Here is a 10231-nt window from a genome sequence, read left to right on the forward strand (position 1 = left end):
CATGAGCATCATTGAGTCTCGATGCTCAGCAGATTAGTCTGGAATCTAGTTTAGAATCTAGAAGAGTCATGGGTCCGTAACACTGTTTGTAGAGCGAGCAGGGAGCAACCTAGAACTATCGATCAGCTTTATTCAAGTTGTGTGAAAAAAGGACTTTTAGACGCCAAAAATTTACAGCTCCATCAAACTCAAATCTTTCAACTATTTAAGAAGTCGTAACACAGACATACACAATTAACAGTGTTAAGGTGATAACTGGTTACAAAGGGCAATTTGATATGTAAGTACTGAGCTGATGAGTTACTGCTAAACGGTAATATATATAACTACACAAAGCTGAGTTATCTCTGATCTTAAATAAAAATGATGTGTTCCATAACTGATTGTTATGTGACATCAATCAGATATATCTTAATAAAATACATGTGACTATGATACATTATTAACTTTTTATTTAAAGCATATATGCTTTCTCTCAAAGGACTTTACAACAATGACAGACAGGGCTCCTTCAAAAAAAAGGTCAAAACCGGCAGCTGATAACAAATTAAGTCATCACAATAGTAACTGGATTTTTTTTTACTGCCATTTCGTAAAACAAACTTTTCCATCAATTTTGTACTTACAGAGCCAGAATACACAGTATAATTATGATCTGTTTGTCATGGCCTTCGTTTTTCCTTATTTTTATTGATATTTTTCAGTATTATGTAAGTAAATGTATGATCATTGTTAAGTTTATGCCGGGCATCTAACTTTAATAATCGCACAAACCTCGACTTCCAGCACTTTCTCTTGTCCGGTAGTTCAGACTCAGCTGACAGTCACTGCTCGGAAGAGAAATCAAGGAACGCAAACATGTTTCAAGGTCAGGTTTTCTTGATTCTTGGCAACAGCGCTATACTGTTAGACTTAGTTGATATTCATTTTATGGCATACTCGTATTACTCCCCCGAGGTTCTCTTAGGTAATCAGATGAGTTTTTTTTTTTTAGATATTATTAACTAAATATGTGTCAATCCACACACTTTTAACGACAAAGTAAGTTTGAAACTTTTCTTTTTGATTTACTATTCCATAATATATTCAACACTTCAAAACTAGCAATGCTGAATTTTGTTAACTATTCAATGTAATGAACTCCCATACCAGACATTATTCCAAATACGGCTTAGTATGTAGAATGAGAATTTACATTCTTTAACTGCCCCAAGCTAATCTGTCAGTGTAATGATATGCTCTGCTGATACGTTACCTCCAGTCGGTTTTTTTTTTTTTTTTTTTTTTTTTACTGAATCCATCATCTTTTGCAAGCCTTCAATGTAAAAAAAAAAATCTAGAGCCACACTCAGTTTGGACTTTTATTGTTACTGGCTAGGCTTTAAAACTGAATAAATTCGATAATTTAGGAGATTGAAGCTTCAAAATTGGCAACACAGTAGGATTGTTCTCAGGGACAGAGCTTTCAAAGCGCCACGTATATCACAACTGGTCGCCCAACTTCTCTACCGATCCCACTCACCTAACCAAACAAACACCCACTAGATTAATAATAATAAGAATAATACACTTTTGATGGGTGGTTTTCTATATTTGCGTTAATTTACTCAGGAGTTTCCGTCTGTGAAAGAGCTTAATTGTTACATAAATAAAGAAACCAGGAGGACTGTCCCTAAGATTAAAATATTCGTAAGAAACGTGAAGGCCGAGTTGTCATAACTGCTTCAGTCATAGTTAACGAAATTGAGTTTTCCCACAAATCATATACAACTATGTTACGTTTTTCTGCATTCATCATATTTTATCGCCAACGACAAGACTCGTAATCGCAGGTTTATCAAAGTACTTGCAATACCCTGGTCAGTGATCTACGAGTCTGCTTTAATATCTGCGATATTTTGTAATAATGGGAATCGCCAATCATGTTTATGGCACTGTAAATCCCAGATTTTCACCTGAAAAAGATTGAAATGTGTTTGAATTTTTATTTTCCCTACGTAAATAACTCTATTTGGCATATTCCACTTCTCTGTATAGGAAGAATCTTTACGTAGTGTTTCTCGTGTACTTTTATTTTTAAATTTTCCTTATAATGTAAAAACACAATCTGAATATTCATCGCCTATGGTATAATTTCCTTAAAGATGGCAAATAACGGATTTAGAATAAACATTAATTTATGTCTAAGCCACTCTAACTAGCTACAGAAAAAAGTTAGTTTAAAATCGATATTTAGTCTGTTACCGTTATACTGTAGTTTCACAGCCTTCTACAGTCTTCGAACGATATGAACATGCACATGAAAAATAATAACCTCAGGCATATAATCTGTTACAAACTAACAGATTTTCACGTCTTAAAATTGCAACAAGCATGATGAACAATTAGTGATGTTAATAATTTTAACTTTTTCCTCCTATGCAGTTTTGCCAGTACACAAGGTGTAACACACATGCACATACACACATCTCTCTCTCTCTCTCTCTCTCTCTCTCTCTCTATACATATATATATATATATATATATATATATATATATATATATATATATATATATATATATATATATATATATGCATGTGTGTCCTACATTAAATCGTTCCCCAAACATGGGGTGGCCTCAGAGACCAACCATCACAATGATCACTACCAAGTCCGCACTTTAACTTTTGAACTGTGGATGAAGCTCTTGTATAGTAACACTTCCACAGCATTAGTTGCTCCATGAACCTATACAGAAGGCTTATCAGCAGTTCATGAAAACCTCTACACACAATGTGCCATTTGCATTAATTTCTTTCATGCATTCTGGGGTTTCCTGGATGTTAGGGCCCTTCCTTTTCAATACCCCTATCACACCATCTATCCAACCCTTATAGGTCTTCCTCTCTTCTTTCTCCTAAACACTTTTGAACGATGCACTCGTTCCACCAGCCTATCATCACACATTCTTTCCTCATGACCTAACTATCTCAAAACATTTTGATCTATCCTTTTTAACACTTCTTCTACAAGTCCACATCAAATCTTCTTTTTTTTTTTCACATTCAATATTCATGCTTCACTTCCATAAAGGAGAGTTGGCTCAACACTCCCTTCTTACATTCCTATTTCAGATTTCATAGACAATTCAAGTTATATGCCAATATTCTGCACACACCATGATGCCTTTCTTCCTTCGCCTTTTATTCTCTTATCCTACTGCCATCTGTTATGCTTGTGTGAATCGGCTTCCTCCATTCTTCCACCATCCGTATGAGCAGTCATAGCTCCATCTTTCTGATTTACATAACCTTATTCCTTCTCTCATATTTACTCTCAACTTTCTCCTTTTTCCAGATTTTTAGACTATTTTACGAGTCTCTGCAGTTTCTTTTCATTATCCCAAATCAGCCCTTTATCACCTGCATGAACCATTCCGCATTCATTCATTACTCATTTTCATATCCCATAATTTTGCATTTACATTTACTATCCTTTATCCTTTCTCTAACAGTTATGGAAACATAACATACTCTTGTCTCAGACCTAGTTTTACACCGAAAAAACTTTTGCTCACTCTCAGCCACTTGTTTTCTATAACATATCATCAACACTCTCCACAAAGTCTCTCTGTCAATTCTATCATATGCTTTATCTAGTTGTTCCTTTACAAAGGTACATACGATCTATCATTCCTCTCACCCATTCTACCAGAACCTCTCTTTCATCCAGATATACCTTACATACCCTGGTTAGCCACTTAGCCATACTATCACCAATGTCCTGCAGCTTCTCACTTGTAAATCTCATCAACTCCTGGTGCCTTTTCATTCTCTAACCTGTCAGTTGCCATCCTAACATCCTCAGCATTCACTTTCACAAACTTTTCAACCTTTCCACTCTTGTATCATTCAAATCCGTCCTTCGTCTATCCTCCACTTTCAAGAAACCTTCAAAATAATCACTCCCTCGGTCCAGGGCTGCATTCACTTCAAAAAACATCTCTTCATTTGCATCGTCTATTCTGAGTTCCATTTGTTCATTAGCCTTTCTCTTTGCATTTCTTCCCTTTAGAATAATTTCCGTGATTCTCCTTAAAGTTTTTGCTCATCTTCTCCTTTCTTGCCTTTATTACAAAATCTGAGATCTTTTCCTCTTTAATCCATCTCTCCAGCTCTTCTGTCATGCAACCACACATCAAATAATCTATTCTCATCTCAAAACATTTTCACTTATGCTTTATAACCCTTATTCCTAACCTCCTATACACACAAACACAACATTCTGTCCTTATGAACCAACTCTTAAATTTTACATAATCCTCATCTACTCCTTCCATCCTGTGTCTAATCAAAGAGGACAAAGGGGAAGTACCTTCCTAACGGGGCATTATTCTGGTACAATATGTTCCCTAAATCAAGGCAAGATGAGGGATCTGTGCCACAGAAAACAGCATTTTTAAATGAGAGGAGACATCCAAGTCTGGCACCTATGAATGGTGTGGAAAAGGAGGGGTCCTTCATCCATTAGTACTGGGGAGGATGTTTGGGTGAAACTTCCAAAAGTGAAATGAACACCTCTACGGGAAGGGTACCTCCTGCAATAACATCTTGGTAGATTGTGTACTGCAACAGATTTTGGATGTTTGAAGAGTTATGGAGTCGTCAGTACATGTGGCAAGTGCGATGAACAAGGGACACTGAAAGACACTTATGCAGTGACGTGCTGGTTAACAGAGGGAAGAATGGCCACCAGCATGGCTAAAAAAATCACGAGATAGAATAGTTACACTGGTATGGCAGGGTATAAGGGTATAACCATGTGTAAATGGATCTGAGATCTTTCTGTACTCATGCTTTTTTTTTTTTGAGTGATCAAGAGATCAGTGGGCAAAAGAGCAGTTTATAAAGGCTATTACCAGCGATCACCAGGGTGTTTTTGTTTGCGAACCTGTTTTAGTTTTTCCATTAAGGTATGGTGTGGGATTCGAGCTAGAACTTTGTGGTCACTGGGGAGAAACGGTTCCTGGGTGGTTAAAAACGAACTGTTTTATATTCAGCATAGCATGAGAACGTATTTAGTCACTGAAGAGCCAGTTACTTCTAACAAATTGAATAAGCTCATTTGATGCAGAAAGGTGCTACTAAATAAAAAAAAAAAAAACATTAAGTCTTACTTGAAAGAAAAATTTTATGGCGAAATTTGTGAGAATCAATTATTTTCAATTTTATTTGATATTAACCTTAAGATTTATTCAAAGACTAAGTTACAACTCGAAGTAACAACACACAAATATTGAACGCAAACGATTCTTGAAGAAAACTACATTTCAGAGAGAGAGAGAGAGAGAGAGAGAGAGAGAGAGAGAGAGAGAGAGAGAGAGAGAGAGAGAGAGAGAGAGAGACGGTTGGATGTATTTATAATTGCCACAGACGTAAAATTTGACATACAAGACAACGTTTTATATTGTAGTTACTCCCTCCTATTTCCTGTATTACAATTTTCTCTAGCCAAAACAGTTCATAGAAAACGATAAATATTTATGAATACACATAAGCCTCATATTGTGGCGTGTTTCTAAGATTTGTGTATGTGTATTTTATCCCATCTGGAAAATTTTACAGAGATTTATAAACCATGGGTCAAAAACACAATAATTTACTACAAAATCGTCACATCCCGGTTTGAGGCGCGTTAATTTTACACAAAATTTCTCATTCCTTAGCCAACTACCTATAACGAGTTACTTGAAATTTTTATGACGCGTCAACTTTGCCGCATGTTTCTCCGCAGGGTTTTGTAGCTTCTAATGTTGTAACGGTGCAAGAGCTAGGATTCTAGCCTAGACCTTGCACAGTTACAACATTAGAAGCTACACACCCCTGCAGATAAACGTGCAACAAAGTTGAAACGTCATAAAAAGTCAGCGTCATGTAAAGTGAAAACTTTACATCGGATCGCTTTCAGCGCAAGTTTTCAAGCTAAAAGTTTCTGCCCTTTTTTTCAGACGTAAATCTAATGTACTGTATATCCCTTTATTACAGTACTACTTCCCATCTGAAATAATGTTTCTGGGTAATTTATAACTGGACACTTAAAAACACCAGCATATTCTTTCAAAAGTCTTGCAATATTAGAGTTATAAAATTAAGCAGAAGGAATGATTGTACAACTTCTTCAGCACCTCTGCGGCTAAGGCAAACACTTAATGCAATTAATATACATGGATTCTTCATGATAAAGCTACATTAAAAAATATAGTTCTTATCGTGGGAATAAGCTGCAAAAGAATTCTAAAAGCCAGGGGGAAATCGCCAGATTGTTGACATACTTTATAAAAAGAAAGTATGTGTCTTTAACTAATACTAGCATTAAGTAGGGCACTCTTCATCGACATATTATAGGTACTACCGGGACTCTTCCCGTCAAAACATCTTTTCTCCAAATGCTAAGTCAAGACTTAAGGCTCCAATGAGCAAAGTTTGATATCTGATCTTATAATAAGCCAGGCGAGCTACAATCAGCTACTTCCAGTTTTAATTTTGCAACCTTACAGCAAATGTAAGTTTCCTGTTTATATGTCAACACACCACAGTGATGTATTTTAATTTACTCCGAAATATTTGAACCCTTCGTCTCATCAATTGCTTTTTTTCTCTCTTTCTTTTCAACTTCTGTACTCATCCTTTTGCACAGCACTTAACCTATTCTACTCCATAGCTGTCAATAATTTAATCTTCTCTCTCTCTCTCTCTCTTCAGGAAAACTCTTATTTCCTCATCCCAAGACCTGTTGACATCTTGTCCTCTTCTTACAATACTATACCCACAAACGCTCTATTTCTCATATTTGCCCTTCCACTTCTGTCTTAAACTTTCGTCCATTTTCATCAACTGCCTCCACATGAGTTATTCGAACTTGTCAAACCTGCTCGTCTCAATTACATTTATAGCCGCATTCCATACCTTGCTTTCCAACTTGAACACCTATTAATTTAAACCAGACAAAGATGAGGTATACTTCCATCCACTTCACTTCATAAAATCCCAACTATTAACTTGCTCTTTCGTCTACTTTGTACTAGCACGTATTAACATATTGTTTTCCCTACCATTTTCTATTTCCCAGGTAAAATTATGAATGTCCTACTTGTGAAGCCATGTTCTTACCACAATCACGCCTTTTCATGAATTTATTTTCTTAAGAAGCTCCATCTCAATACCAGTGAATAGTACTATATCTTTCTCTCCTGCTTATGAACTGACTCATGTTTTCCAAACCCAGCTAGATTCAGACTATCTCAAAGACATTCTCTCTTTTTCAACAACAGATCATATACAGACACTGTCACAACTTCTTATCCTCTCGCACTCAATCTTACCCATAAAATCCTCATTTTTTTTTTTTTTTTTTTTTTTTTTTTTTTTTTACCTAACTCAGCGTTACTGACTCTAACGAAAATTGAATGAGTCAATCTCCTGAGTAGTAAGCATTCTGACCTTTTTGTTTTGGGACACAAAATGTACCCAAGACAGAAGAGCACCGAGTTAAGGGATGAGGTCCCTTTAGTGGGATGAAATGCTCCTAAAAGGCAGATCTGATTTGATTTGTGAAAGTCTAGTCTGATGACCTGACAATGGAACCGTTTGGTTCCTAAATGGCACATGGACCCTTTCAAATGAGGCCAATGACAAACAGGGTCTCACTGTTGCAGAATTCCAAGAATGAAATATCTCTCTCGCTGTCTGCATGGTGTGAGTCGCTAAGCAGGTAGGACATGGGATTTACTGCCTCACACCCTGCTTTTGCACGGATGTTGTGCAGATCTGAAGAAATGCAAAAGCTGTATCTCAAAATAAAATATGCAAAAGGGGAGATGATGTCTAAAGGAAAAGCAGTGCTTCGTTTATGGAGCGAGTATTTTCAGGGTTTGTTGAATTCGGAAGACAGAGGAGAGGCACAGCTGACTGATCCAACAGTGCGGAAGATTAAGGCGAATTGGAGAATGCTTGTGAAACTCACCACTATAAGTGTAAGGAGGGCAATTAAGACGCTGGAAAAAGGCAAGTTTGGATCATGAAGGAAAGGATCACAAGGAAGGGAAAGAGGAATATTTGTTCTTCTGTATAAGGGCAAAGGTAACAGAGGAGACTGTAAGAATTTAAAGGGCATAGGCCTAACTATAATTAGCATAGAGGGTAAGAATACGCTAAGAATGTGACTGAGACGGTAAGAAAGATGAAGAAGGTTTGACAGGGAAGGAACATATTTGCAGAAAGGAAAGAGGCTTAATCAATGTTTGTTATGAAGGAAAAAGCTGTATGTGTCATGCATAGGCCTAGAGAAAGTTATGAATAGTAAATTACTGAGAGAGAGAAATGTTTTATGATGGAAGTGAAGAATATATTGAGGTTTACAGAATCGAGAGTGACTAGTTTGGTGTAAATATTGGGCTGATACGAAGTGTGTTATGTCATCATGAATTCTTAATATCTTTTAGGATGGAGTGATGTGAGAAGTCAGAAAAAGGACAATAGGTGTGGGTGCATAGATGTCAGATACAAATATGGATCATGAATGGAGTGCTGAATGGCTGATGAAAAAGGCAACAAGAAGGGCATGGGCTCACAACCTCATCCCTTAGGACTTCCTAAAAAACTGGATGGCAATACCCCTCTGGTGTCATCCCCTCTGCACTGGAAAACGAGTAAGGTAAATAGCTATCTATCTATCTATAAATATATATATATATATATATATATATATATATATATATATATATATATATATATATATATATATATCACCACTGGTGAAAAAATGAGAGACTGGGTGTAGGCCATGACCAGTTTCAGCTTTATTTCCAAGCCTTAGTCAATAGCTTGGAAATAAGGGTGAAACGGATCAGCACCCACATCCAGTCTCTCATTCTTTTTACCTGGGGTGATGTGTGATAAACGAACCACGTGATCATATGTATATACAGTGAGTGTGTATGTATGTGTATGTATGTATGTATGTATGTATGTATGTATGTATGTATGTATGTATATATATATATATATATATATATATATATATATATATATATATATATATATATATATATAATATACAAATGACAAAGTAAAAATAACAAGAAAGAAATGGATGTAGGTGCTCCTATGATACCTGTTTGTGTGGATATTACTATTGTGCAAATGATCCTCGAAACAGCCAAAATGGCCAAGGTCTATTCTAAAATCCCCAAAATTTTTACAGCATCCATGCAAGGAATCGACCACTATGAATGTACAAAATACGACAGATAATATAAATATTATCATTAATTCTTATTCCAGTATAAATTTCTTTACCCTTCCATTTCATTACCGTTTCTCGATGTGATTCATTTGAAGAACTAGGATAAAAATGTGACCCGGATGGTCAGTCTGGTGTTGCCACATCCAGTATTTAAAATGAAGCTAAAGTGATAATGAATAATGTTAATAAGAACGTAATATGAGTCAACAGAATGCTGAGAAATTTATTCACGTGGAAACAGTTGTTACAAAGGTCCACTGTCTTGTGAGTTAAACTGATGAACTGTTATAACTATATAACTATCATTACTTTTCGGTAAAGAAAAAAAAAATTACAAAGAAGCCAATTACATAATTATAATTTTGACAAGAGCATCAGAAGTCATTTCTTATCGTGTTTTCTATTTCCCATACGAATGATAACTTTTGACTTCAAAAGTTCACTCGACCCCGTTTTGACCCCCAGGAATTTATCGACCACCTGCATCGTCCCACGACCCCCTGGGGGTGGATATCGACCACTTTGGAGAAATCTGTCTGAGTATAACTTTCTATTTTTCGTGGTTTGCTAAACGCTTTATCAACAGTCAGTGGACTGTTTCATAACTGGCTCCCTTTGGATTACAAAGATACTGCAAGTTTTTCTGACATAGCCAATTTTATTTTACCTTTGCCATAAGGTTCTCATACCGTTCGAAGAAATATTAATCAAGTGCTTTGAATTTTGGTGAAGTCTGTTTGCGGCTCAATCTGCATTTTCGAACTATAAATAAAAAATGGTCACCAAGCCCCTGGCGCTAGACCTTCGGGATAATGGCTGTGGAGATAGCAAAAGGTAAGGTCTGTAGTAACAGTGATGGAGTTTGGGATGACTAAGAGATAATGGTACTGATATGACCGGAAGTTACCATAAGTAATTGTCATGGCATAATTGTATAAATAATTGTT

This window comes from Macrobrachium rosenbergii, chromosome 27 (assembly GCF_040412425.1).
Source record: "Macrobrachium rosenbergii isolate ZJJX-2024 chromosome 27, ASM4041242v1, whole genome shotgun sequence".
Lineage (NCBI taxonomy): Eukaryota > Metazoa > Arthropoda > Malacostraca > Decapoda > Palaemonidae > Macrobrachium > Macrobrachium rosenbergii.